Below are 13,882 nucleotides of genomic sequence, written 5' to 3'. Positions count from 1 at the left end.
CTATCATGTCCTCCTGAAAATAGGACTCCTGGAACTGGTCATAGTGCTCTCCACGTTCTCTTCATGTAGCTGGAGAGCACATGTGCATTATTAAAGTGTTATGCTCTTTATGGAGAGGGATATGTGGCATCTTTCCTTGGGTTCCTCCAGCTGCTTATACCCGCCTTCCCTCCCTAACTACCCTGTATTTATTAACCTTCGTTAACTCTATATTTAAAATGCTTATACATGTATGAGGGGGTGTATGTGTATCTCATTAAAATGTAAGGTTTTTTAGTAAAGATTGTTTCATTCATGTTAACTCTGTCCCTGGGGCCCAACATATTACATGGCACATACTAGGTAAATAATAAAAAAATTATTGATTAATTGGGCATAAGGAGGCTGTAGGTCACTGTCAGAATTACTTGTGCCCAAGTGGTGTACATATGCCAGGAGAAATGCGGGTGGCTTTTTGGGGGGATATGCATATATATAATATAGATACACATATATAATACACATATTCATATATATATCCACAAAAAGTAGAATTCTAAGGATATATATATATTCCCTAAAGCTACCCATATTTATATATGGGTGTGCATGTGTATACATACAAAGATGTCCGTGTATATATGTATGTATGTGTATGTGTGTATGTGTGTGTATATATATATATGTGTGTGTGTGTATATACATATATATATATGTGTGTGTGTGTGTATACATATACATATACATACATATATGTGTGTGTGTATTTTTTCTTGTTAGGAATTTTTTGTGAAAACATGCTATTATTTGAGTAATAAACAATATTGTCTAGAAATGATAAGATCAGAAAAGGAGGAAATAAGTCAAACAGATGGTTGGCCCCAGTTCTTCCCAGTTGCCCACAGGGTGTTCGAAGATGGTCTCTGTTGCTCTGGATTGATCCTTGATGAAAGACTTGTGGAAGGCTGTGGAGCAAGGATCCATGGTGTGTGAGGATGTGCACCATTGGAAGGTCTACTCCATAATGGTGAACATGAGTGCATCAAATATGAATCGATGTTTGGTCTTATGTGGTTTTCTTTTTATTAAGGGCCACATATTGCTTGGGGATTTGAGTGTCTTATCAATTTTTGTAGCTTCACAGTTGGCCATAGGTCCTTGTATTTCTAGGTGCCTAACAAGTGTTTGTGGACTTGAATGAACCCATCAGCTTGACCCTGGGCCTCAAAAGACAATTCTGCCTTTGGGGAATTTATGTTCTACTGGGTGAAAGCAACTTTGTGTGTGTGCACACATATGTACACACATGTATAAACACCTATTTGTACATTGTGTCCATATATGTGTGTGTGTTGTGCACATGTATATGTGCATACCCAACACGTATATATGTGCATGTGTATATACACACGTATGCTTATGTAGCTGTATTGTGTGTGTATATACATATAGAAATATGTATTTTGTATATATATATTCATGCATAAATATTTGCGTATATATATTCACGTGTATATGTTCTATTGGTATATGGCTATTGCTGTTTAAATTTTGTGTGCATGTGTGTAAATAGGGTGTCCCCAAAGTTTCAGATTCTCTTAAGCTATTAAAGTATGGTTAAGTAAGACTTTCAGTAGACTCTGCCTCTGTTCAGTGTGGACCTCTACTTTAGTTAGTTAAAGACACTCTCTCTCCTAATGAAGATCTGTTAAGTTACAGTCTTAGAGAATTGCCTGAGGTTCTGAAGGGTTGTGTCCTAGTATAGGAAGAGCTCAAAGCCAGGCCTTCCTTGTCTTCAAAACTCAGAAGCTAGCAAGTTTCTCCCCATTATCATGAAGTGTCTTTCATTTATTTATAAAATAATCACCAAGAGCAAATACAAAGTATTTTTTGGAGAATTTGTGAGTCTACTACCTAAGGGCATCAGCAAAGGCCTTGTGTAGGAGGTAGTAAATGCTTTGAATAAAACTAGGGATTCTGTGGTATGAAGATGAGGGTAGACAGAATGACAGGTTGGAAGCTAGCCTGTGGGAAAAGCTTGGAAACAGGAGATTTTATATGTCTTGGCAATGACAAGAAATAGACAAATTGGTCTGCCCATGGGAGGGAAACAGAGTCCTGAGAAAAATGATACTATGAAGTAGGAAAGTTTGATCAGAGTTTGTGTGTGCGCGTGGGGGGGTGGAGAGCAAAAATAAGTTCTCTCCTCTTTCCCACCATTCCCTTCCCCATTATGACACTCAGTGATATTTAATTTGTTCAGGATGGCCCTTCCTAACAATGATCACCAATGAGTTCTGCCATGATATTTTGGATATAATGGCTGGAATTATGTTTATAAGTTTGATAACAGCACCTAAACGTTGGAAGAGTTTTACATTGCTTTTGAGGATTTCCAGATGCATAAAGATTGTAATGGAAAACAGTTCTTTGCATATTAGTATACTCTGTGTGTGTGAGTGGGGTTAGGGAGGAGGGAGTGAAGCAGGCAGAGGCTCATTTTCACAATAAAGAGCATAGTGAGCCCTGGAAATAGTACAGAATGAAGCGGCCCTCACAGCTGTGCTTATACACAGGCCTGGAAATGGGCCACTTAGGGATCCTGGTGTCAGTGGCAAATGAAAAAGGAATAGTTGTTGAAAATGTGTATTTCTTGAAATATCTTAAAAATACAGCCTCAAAGGACAGGGCATACTAGAGAAATCATTAGCTATCTTTTGGCTTTGGCTTTGGTAGGATGAAAAAATTCATTTGAGCTTGGAAATATATAGTCTCCTCAAAAAATTACCATCTTTGAAAAGGGTATAGGCAAGTTTGCAGACAGTATTGGAAAGTCTTTAGAGAGATGGTCTACTGTTTGGGTTTATGGGGAAGGGAAAATTAGCCTAGAAAATATCATATTTTTTTTTCAAAGAAAATGGTGAATCTGGAGATGTTCAAGTTTCTAATGCAGTGGACAGTACAGTCAGCAAAGTTGTATTTGAGTTTGTGTTTCCTTGCTTCCTCATTGGGTAACCGAGGGTAAGTCTCTGCATTCCTCGTGTTAGTCCCACTGCATCCAGGGCCATACAGTCATCATGATCTCTATCTTTCCACTGGACCCAGATGGCTCTGGAGGAAAGAGTGAGGTTGGCCACCTTCCACAGCCCTCCCTCACTTAAATCCAAAAAAGCGTGGAAAGTGTGATGTTGTCAACATATATGTTGATACTCTCAGTTCAGTGTGAAAGTGGGCATAGACAGAAAAATCTACCTCCCACTCCAAATGAATGGTGCACTTCAAGCAAAAGAATTATTAACGGTGAAGAAAAGGCTCCTCTCTAGATACCTAAGTAAGATCAGTATCTAGCCAAGCTTCTCATTTGAATATCTTGGTTAGTTGCTTAAGAGATGAAATAACCATAGAGAGTAAATGGGGTGCTTTGTCATCCCAGAAAGAAATGTTTTCCTTCCGATAGAAGACAATCTTCTCAGTTATCTGCAAGAGGATATGGAGATTTCAAGTTATGGGACTGGAGTTGGTTATAGGAGCTCTTTTGAAATTAAAGAGTGAGAAGAAGCTGTGTTCTTATGGACAAGCTTTGAGTCATAAGACTTGGGTTTTCATCCAAGCGCTGCTGTTTATAACCAGTGTGAACTTGCACAAGTCATCTCACCTCTCTGAGCTTCAGTTTCCTTCTTTCAAATGAGGGAGGTTAGACTAGATGGCCTCCAAATCGTGGTCCTGATCTGGTACAATATCCCTATGGCCATGATGCACTAGGCTTTCCACACAAAAGGGGGGACAAGTGTTAAATGAGGTAGTGGCAAACACTGAGCCCAATGAGAAAGGAGGAGGAGGGAGGGAGAGGGGAAGAGAGAGACAGGAGAGAGAAGAAAATAGCAGAGAAAAGGAGGAGAAAATATGAAATATGTTTGCCTTGATAGAGCATTTTGCGCATAAATAAATTCAAACCCAGAGGTTAAATGACTTGCACAAGGTTACAAGACTAGTAGTTAGGCCCACACATTTTCCAAGATCATGATGCTTATAAGCAGAGCCAGGATTTGATCCCAAGCCTTGTGAATCTAGTTTCAGTGTCTTTCCACAGTACCACAGTTCTACCTTGTTTAGTCAATAGACATTAAGTCTTCTGAGTAAGAAAGAGTCATATCTATGGTTCCTAATTGAGAGGAATTTCTCCAGGAAATATTCTTTTATTTCCCATAACTCTGTGTCAGTAACAGAGCATATTTAAACAGACCAGGTAGAACTAGCTGTAATATCACATCATGTCTTCTCCCTACAGAATGGGTAGTGCTAGAGAGTAATGCCAAGGGACACCTGCAAGGAACAACAGAGAACTGCAAACAAGTAGCTGAATTTCACCTGCTGGGAGCAACAAGAAACTACGGAGGGAGAGCAGCCTGCATATTGAGCACAGTAAGTTACTAGTGATTTGTGTGGCTCTTTGGGGTAGGGTTGCTGTGTCTTCCCCCTGCATCTTTTAATAAACCTTCTTTGTTTAATGTAAAGTGATTATAAGGCAGCTGCCTATTTTGAATAGTGCTGGTGAGACAAATTAGGGAGAGATCTCCCATGATGGAGCCAAGCCCTGTGGGGAATGGGAGGGTATTTTTTATATGGGCTCCATGTTGTTGGAAAATATTCATGATCATGAAAGGAAAGAGGCTAAAGTCCATAGACCACTCAGAAGCCAGAGGCATGTGCATCATGAGTACATTTGTTATTGTTGTTTGGGGTTAATAGAATCTTTTCTTTTGTAAACTGAGCTAGCTCTTTTTCCACTCATCTTTATTGAATGATCTCTCTTATGATAGTGTAGGTGGCTAGGTGGCACTGCAGTGGATAGAGAACCCACTCTGATGTCAGGAAGACTCATCTTCCTGAGTTCAAATCTGGCCTTAGACATTTGATGGCTGCATGACCCTGAGCAAGTCAATTTCCCTTGTTTGCCTCATTTTCCTCATCTGTAAAATGGCTAGAGAAGGAAATGGCAAACCACTCCAGTATCTTAGTCAAGAAAACCCAAAATGGGGTCACGAAGAGTTGGGCATGACTGAAAAGATGAACAACCAAACTTGTGACAGCACTTGGAGAGTGGCATCGTCACCCCTTTATAGTCTAGCAACAGCTTCCTCTTCTATGGAAAAAAGAAACCTCATACCTCTTCCTTGGCTCCAAGTTGCCACTTGGAGTCTGCTTTTTTCCCTTTGTTCTGTGTCACATTGTGCGAATCACAGACCTTCTGGGATGGGTCAGGATTACACTCTAACTCTTGGTTTTTGTACTGAAGCCATTGTATGGTTCAGGGAACATTTGCTACTGAACCTCTGGAGAGTAGAGAGTTGTTTTATGAGCCCTCCTCCCTTGTCTTGTAGGAGGAAGACCAGCCTTCCACTTGGATTACAGATAACCGTGGGAAAGACAACTAGCAGTTGCTTTCTACATAGGTCACTACAAATTGCCCCCTGTTTTCCATACATTTTGGAAGCAAGATCTTCACTTCCTTTTATGCTTGTTAGTAGTTTTTATCATTCTTTTTCTTTTAGTGAGGCAATTGGGGTTAAGTGACTTGCCCAGGGTCACACAGCTAGTAAGTGTTAAGTGTCTGAGGCCGGATTTTAACTCAGGTACTCCTTACTCCAGGGCCAGTGCTCTATCCACTGCACCACCTAGCTGCCCCCCCCAGCTTTTATCATTCTTAGAACTCCTTCATGTTTTGATTTAACTGTACTCCAGTCTCCTAGAAGAGGGGTTCTTAACCTAGGGTCCATGAACTTTAAAAAATAACAGTATTTCACTTAAATTAGCTTCCTATATAATCCTTGCATTTTATTTTCTGGATTTAAAAACATGATTCCAGCATGGGATTTTTGGCTTTACTAGACTGCTAGAGTGGCCCATGACAGAAAAAAGTTTAAAAGCCCCTGCTCTGTGTTTTATCTCCTCAAGGGTACTGAAAAAATGTTTTCTGGGATGATAATAATTACACTGGACAGGAGATGGAGATTTTTCCTTTTCTCTGCTTGCTGGGATTGCCTGATGATTGGGGGTAGGCAGTTAAGGGAGGGGAATTAGGTCATGAGCAATGATAGAATTTTCCCACTTCCAATACTTTCTTAAGGGTGTTTAGGTAGATTGGGCCAACTCTCACATAGCCTTGAAGTACATAGGAGAGAGTTTGTCCTCATCCTGATAGATGAAGGACAGCTTCTGGTGATGTTTGAAGGATATGGTCATGGCCAAGGTGAACACCCATCCTTAGCATAGTAGAGATCTCTCTGGACTTGGAGCGGGGAAAATGTAGTTTGGTATCCTGACTCAGACACTTGATTGCTCTGAGATTCTAGGAATCCTTTATATTCTCTAAGTCTCATTTTCTTCATCTGTAAAAAGTAGGAATGGCAAATACACCTACCTGAAAGGGCTGCAGGGAAAAGGCAATGAGATTATGTATCAGAGAGCTTAAGCAAACCTGAAAGCACTACATAAGTTTGAGCTACTAACATTATTTGTGACTGATGTTTTAACTATGCTGTACAGAACAGTTTAGAAGGGAGCCAAGTTGATCTTGGGGAGATTTTTTTTGAGAGGGAAGGTTGTATAGCTTAATGGATCAAAAATTTTTGACCCATTTATGCTAGCAATTAAATGAAAGTCCCTGATCATAACTATACTACTTCAGGCCCTTATCACTTCTCTTCTGGACTACTTTAGCAGCCTCTGCTAATTGCCTCCAATATCTCCCCTCTGCAGTCTATGCTGCACATAGCTTCCAAAGGAAGTTCTGATCATGTCACTCCCCTGCTCTTGAACCTTCACTGACTCCCTTTTGCTTTTATGATAAAATAGAAACTTTTCTACTTGGCAGTTAAATCCCTTGCAAATCAGACTCCAGATTATCTTAATAGGATGTTTATACATGACTCTCTTTTTCAGTCTATGGTCAAACCAAATTGGCCTACTTGCATCCAGCATCCTATCTCCCACCTGCATACCTTGCGGAGGATCTCTCATGTCTGGAATGTTCTTCCTCACCTCTTGCTCTTAGAAGTGAGATCCCTTTGCCTCATTGCCTGTAGCCTCATTTAAGGGACCTTTCCTCAATTCTCCCAGTATTGGTTTCCTCTCTCCCCCATCCCCCACCCTAATCACAGTATATTGATTTTTTATATCTCATGAATTTATTTGTGAATATGGCAGCTTGGTAAAATGGAAAGAACCCTAAATCTGGACTTCAAATACTTGAGTTAAGATCCTACATCTTATATTTCTTGTGTGACCTTGGGCAAGTACCTCAACCTCCCTGGAACTTACTTTCCCCCTATGTCTGATGTGGGCATTAGGTTAGATGGTGTCTGTGGTCCCTTCCATCTTTAGTCCTCTGATCTAAGTTGCACACCCCGCCCAAGTAGAATAGAATGTAAGCCCCATGAGGGTAAGGGCTGTCTGATTTTTTTGTGTTTGTATGTCCAGTGTCTAACACAGTGCCTGACACAAGACATTTCATAAGTGCTTATAGATGCAGCAGAAGCAAGAAAGACTAAGTAGAAGTCAATAATGTATTTATCAACAACCAACTTTTCTATGCTCTCAGGAAGCTTACATTTTCTTTGGGCAGGAGGCAGACAACATGTACATTAGTATATACAGAATAAATAACTGAAGTAGCAGCAGCAACAGCAGAAAAAGACTTGCAGAGTGCTTTACATATGTTTTCTCTTTTGATCCTCACAACAACCCTGGGAGAGGTAGGTTCTGTTATTATCCACGTTTTGTAGGTGAGGAAACTGAGGCGGAGGTGAAGTGATTTGCCCAGGGTCACAGAGCTACCTTGGGTGTTCCTGACTCCAAATCCCAGTGTTCTGGGTGTTTCACTTTCTATGTATAACATAGCTCAGGAGGAGTGTGCTAGGGACACTAGCAGTTGCAGGGATAAAGAAAGGCTTCAATAATCAATGTCAGGTCATCTCAATTAGGGGGAAGGAGAGAAATTGGAATTTAAAACTTTTAAAATGAATGTTAATTTTTTACGTGTAATTGGGAAATACTGAATGAAATAAATTATGTATGTGTGTGTGTGTGTGTGTATGTATGTATGTATATTTTAAGCCATATTTCACACACAATATGGTGCTTGGACTCAGGCATGAAGGAAATGATGGACTCTAAGAGATGGAGGCATTTTGAGGGTGTTAACAGCCAAGAAGGGAAGAAGAGCATCTTAAGCACCAAGTCCCAGGGGAGAATCATTTCCTGGGGGGTGCTTTTGGCAGAAGGGACAGCATCTCTTCCTTGTGTGGCTAAGTGAGGAGTTCCTTCAGTCCAAGCAATGGTCCATTGCTGTCATTTTTTCTGTTTTTCCCATGAGTCCATTACCTATGGCCTCTCTACATGTTGCTCTCCAGTGCCAATATGGACATGTAGCTCCCTTCTGAAAGAGAATTACTCGGATTCGTTGGTGTTTGTCTCAGGTCCTGCCTTGCTCTTCATCCATAACTTTTAGCTTTGCCATGTCCACTGGAGCTTAGATGGGCGTTGTTTTTCTTTTTGTTTTTGTTTGTGTGGGGGTTTTTGTTCTTGCAAAAGGAGTCTAGGGAAAGGGAGAAGAGGTTGTATGAGGGGCAGGAGGACACTAAGGGGGATATTTTAAAATATACAGACATTTTGGAGCTCTCTTTTGCAAGCAAGAAGCCAGTTAATGAGAAGGCAGAAGATAGGAGTCTGACTACAAGCAGCATATGTAGTAAGGAGCAGCCAGGAGAAGTAGGCAGAAAAGAAAGGGATGGATAGAAACTCTTGGGTAGAGGAGGGTAGTGGAAATCCCAGACCCATCAGGTCATACAGCCATCCATGGGTGCTACCAGGAGACAAGTAGATGAGGAAGGGTATGTCAGTTGAGAGGGAAGGAAGAAGCAGGTCTGTTGTGTGCGTAGTAATGGGTGGAGGCCCTTCTGCAAGGAAAAGGGAGGCTGGTAGGTTCTCCTGGAGTCTCAACTCCAAAGGACATCAAAGAGGTAGCATGGTACAGTCGCAAGGGCATCACATTTGGCAAGGGAGAACTCCTGTTCAGACCCCTTCTCTGTTGCTCAGTGCCTACCACCAATTTGTGAGAGACGTCTGGGTGGTGGCTTCCACAAGTTGGATAAGCCAAGGAACTGCTGTCCTGAGCCAGCTGAGCCTGCTAGCGAAGTGGAAGGAGAGGTTGGCTAGAGAGGGCTCAGGTCCCCCGGGAAGGGACGTTTCCAAGGACCCAGTGACCATATTTACATCCCAGCAGTCTGCATAATCACAGGTCAGGAGGAACTGATAGACTGTGAAGGCATTTTTTGCCTCAGAAGTCCAAAGAACAAACACATGTTTCCTTCACCTGGGCCTGTGGCTTGATCCCTGTTTTGGGAGTAGAGGCACCTGGCAAAGAGCTCTTGCAACAGAAGCCACATTCAAGTTCAGCACCAGCAAAAGGGCCTGTCATTTTGTGTTGGGGACGCACTGTGTCAAGCACAAGTGGCTTGGAAGGCCCAGGCTGTTGATTAGTGTAGAGTGATGAGGTTAGGTCCTCTGATTAAGGATATAGGAAACATCCTCTGGTTAGAAAGGTTCCCAGGCTTTACCTTTCTTTCTCAGTCCCCGTTCTTTCTGGGCTCATTGTTTTCCTTTGAAATGACCCTGGAGGAAACCAGTCAAGGCATTTCCTGTAGGACCCACGTGGGGCCTCATTAATGCCAATTCTGGGTCTCCCATTGATTCCTTTATTAGTCCACAGTGCAAACACCCTGTGGAATTTCTTGGCCTCCTTTAGCATCTGTTTCCACACATCAATGGGGGAGTTTGCCAACAAAAGGGACTTCTTTCAATGTGTGGTTTGGGGGTCTTGCTGTATAGGTGTATGAAGAGCAAAAAAGAGGCATTGGACAAAGGCGCCCCTTCTAAGCCTTCCCATCTCAAAAGTTTCCCAGGGCTGCAGGTGCACAGGATGCTTGTACTCTAGGCAGGAACAAAACATGTGAATGATACCCTCTTCCCTTTACTTCCCCCCTTCTCTTCCCAGCTTGTTAGTGTGATTGTTACTAGGCCTGTCTGCAAGAAAGAGGGCAAAGAAAGACACTTTACAAATGGTGCCAGATGACCTTGCTCCAGCTAAGGAGCGCATCAATCACCCATCTCTTTTTGGATGCCTGAAGCCTGGATGGACTATCAGCGATACGATCCTTCTGTCAGGCTCAGGAGCTCCCATTCTCTCCTGAATTGAATGCCCACCCCTGCTTCGGACCTGCTAATTGGGGCAGTTCATTAGCAATCTATTTTCCATGGCTCTCTTCCCATTTGAACACAGTCTTAGTGACATTCTTCTGTTCGCATGGCATTTTCCCAGAGCAGCTGGGGGCTGGGGAGTGGGGAAGAGATGAATAAGCCCAGTGCTTACTCAGAAAACCTGATGATTTGCTCATAATGTCAATGGCAGCTGAATTTCTGACAAGCCACGGAGGAGGCCTGCTATATTAATTATTTGTTAATATGGTGATGCATTTGCTCTTTAAAAGATAAAGTTCATGTCTATGGCAATATCACTGAATTGCTGTGACTCATTTTGAAAGGAAGGATATTAACTGAATGACTATGTACAAACTGGTGGTGGTAGTGATTGTTTTGGTGGTAGGGAGAGTTAGATCCTCATTCTGCAGTAGGAGTAACCATGTCCTTTCTTCCTGTGCATATGAAAGAATTTGAAAGTTGGTTTTTGTTGTTGTTGTTGTCTTTGTTAATTTCTCAAAGAGACCTGCCATGTTTCCCCTTTGGCTCCATGGGTTAAAATTGCATTTCTGTGCTCTCCCAACACACTGTGACTCAGCTCTAGCTTTTGGCTGCAGTGCATATGACCCTCAAGTGGGCCAATATTATTGAAGTCAAAAAACCAGAAAGAGTCTCCCAAGCATTCCTCTAGACCCTTCGGAAGCCCTCTTAGTGGGGAGCAGGTGAGCATGGCAGCAAGGAGATGTGCAGGAGAAAGTCAGGAACAACTTGGGAACTGGGAAGGACCTTCCCAGCCTCCTGCTTTAGGCTTCTTTGCACATACCTGCGCTTGTCTGTATTTTGCCAGTCCTCAGAGAGCAAGAGGAGCAGCTCACCCTCCTACACCATAGCTGTGCAGGGCTTCCCTTAGGGAGCCTTTTACCACTGCCAGGCTTTTGCTGCCTGGTATTCCCTGTTGCTAGTCTTCAATCTGGGCCAATTGTGCAAAATGGCAACAGGCCCTAGCCAAGGAATTGCATACATAAGCTGACTAGGAAACACCACTGAGGACTTAGCTTCCCTTCTTCCCCCACCCCATCATACTGGTCTCTGGCATGAGCATCTCCAGATCCTCTTGAAGTCTGACTGCAGGTTTGCCCTACTCACTATCCTGTTGTCAGCAATGTGATAAAACTTAGTGGTGGTAAGGTTGAGCCACATGGCATGATCTAAAGGCCACTGAAGTTTTTAATGGAAGTAGACAGGGGAGTTGATGGTATTGGGAGTCCTGAAAGACATCCTAGCATCGACCAGCTTGTTCTTGTTGTTGCGTCATTTCAGTTGTGTCTGACTCTTCATAACCTCTTTTGGGGTTTTCTTGGCAAAGATACTAGAGTGGCTTGCCATTTTCTTCTCCAGCTCATTTTACAGAAGAGGAAACTAAGGCAAACAGGGTGAAGTGACTTGCCCAAGGTCACTCAGGTAGTAAGTGTCTAAAGACAGATTTGAGCTCATGAAGAGGAGTCTTCCTGACTCCAGTCCCAGCCCTCTATCCACTGCAGCACTACCTAGTTGCTTCTATCAACCAGCTAGAGACCCTCAAAAAGAAACAATTGGCTGTGTTCATTTTCCAGTCTTCCCACTGAGAAGAGAGAAAGGGCAATTATATTTTGTGAAAGTTGTAGAGCTCCTTGCAGATGATCAGACATTTTGAATTGGAACTCAAATCTGTGGTTATTTATCTAGCTGAAAATTTTATTTTAAAAAGTGATAGTGGGCAGCTAGGTGACACAGTGGATAAAGCACCAGCCCTAGATGCAGGAGGACTTGGGTTCAAATCCAACCTCAGACACTTGACACTTACTAGCTGTGTGACCCTGAGCAAGTCACTTAACCTTCATTGCCCTGCCCCACCCCCCCAAAAAAAAAAGAAAGAAAAAGAAAGTGATAGTTATTTTTTATATCAACTTCATCTCCAAATATACCCCTCACCCCTACTCACTGAGCCATCACTTATAATGACAGTTCCTTTTAAAGAGAAAAAAAGTAGGTTATCAAAATCTGCCTGCATATCTCCTATTTGTCATTATATGCTGTATTCCATACCCATAGTTCCCTGCCTCAGCAAAGAAGGCAAGCAGGCAGCTTTTCTTACCTCTTCTCAGGGGCCATTTTGGTTCCTACAGTTAGGCAGCATCCAATTTCATTTGTCTTTTTCTATTTACATTGTCATTATCATTGTGTACACTTTTCCCAGTTCTTCATATTTCACACTGTCTCCATTCACATGTCTCTCTATTTCTTGGAATTCTTCATATTCATTATTTCATACACAAGCCATAGATTTGTCACTGGGCCTGTTTGTTTCAATGACATGCCTAAGTAATGAAGAGCCTATGTCTGAGGGCTTTAATTGTGAAAGAATAAGATTGAAGTGCGGACAACATATAAAATCCAATATGGGACAGAGGGGAAATGATAAATAGCTTGCTTTCTCACTAAGTCATTTCAACTGAGCTGCTGTTCTGAACCACTGACTTTTCTTTTTTGTAAATAGACCTTTATTGATAGCTTTTGTTTTTATGTATCCCTTCATTTCCCAATGTATCCCTCTCCACTGCTCCCCCCCCCCAGCCATCCCTTATAACAAAGTATCAAAGAGAAGAAAAAAGAAAGTTCAACAAAGGCTAACAAATGGAACACAGATGACACAGTATGCAACGTCCCACAGTTAGGGTCTCTCACCGTTTCAAAGAAGCAGAGGGAATGTTTTCTCATGGCTATTCTTTGGGACCATACTTGATCCTTATCATTTTGAAGCATTTATATTAAAATCAAGCAATTGACTTTTCACTGTCTTTGCCCTATACACAGAGAGATAACTAGCATGGGGCAAACAGGGCTTTTGCCCTAGGTTGTATTGGAGACTACCACCACTATGTAGTTTAATCACTTATTACTAAATGGTGAAGCTACCTCCCAGACTGAAGTATCTCCCTTCACATACTTCCTCTTCTCTGAAGGCAATTGGATATATTGCTAGTTCCATTCCATACTTTCCTCCCTACCCCCCCCAAAGTGCTCTTCCTACTCAAGTGAACATGCTTCATGTTATCCCTCTGCCTAAACTTAGTATCTCTGCTTTCTTTGGATTAGATAGGTGGGCAACCTCCCTTGGTTGCTCTCTTGCTGTATATTTTATTGCCATGTGTTTATTAACTACAACTCCAATAAATGTCCTTAGTTCATTAATTCACCTAGTAAACTTGTGCTCATAATTATAAGTCACTTATGATTAATATACTTTTCTGAAATGATACCTAGTCCACTGGGAATTCTGGGAAGTTTATCTTCAAGAAGGAGAATATACCTCTTTTATGGGGATATCAACCTCAAAGATGTTGGTTAATTGTTGATGAAATAAAGCTACTCAAAGCCTCCTAATTTGAAAATCACTGCAAGAGTTGGTGGCTAATGTGTGCTGATCTTTTCTCATGGCAGAAGATGAGAAACATAAACCTCAGTGAAGAATCTGAAAACAAAAATAAATTAATCTGTCATCGTGGATCTAAAGGATGACTTTAATTTCTTGGGGGAAAAAGTTCCCAGACATAACAACTTATTTATAGTTATTTTTATACCATTTTAAATATTTAAATGCATTTGT

The sequence above is a fragment of the Dromiciops gliroides genome, chromosome X (assembly GCF_019393635.1).
Source record: "Dromiciops gliroides isolate mDroGli1 chromosome X, mDroGli1.pri, whole genome shotgun sequence".
In the NCBI taxonomy this organism is placed as follows: Eukaryota; Metazoa; Chordata; class Mammalia; order Microbiotheria; family Microbiotheriidae; genus Dromiciops; species Dromiciops gliroides.
The sequence above is the reverse complement of the archived record's forward strand: the minus strand, read 5'-3'. Positions refer to the sequence as shown.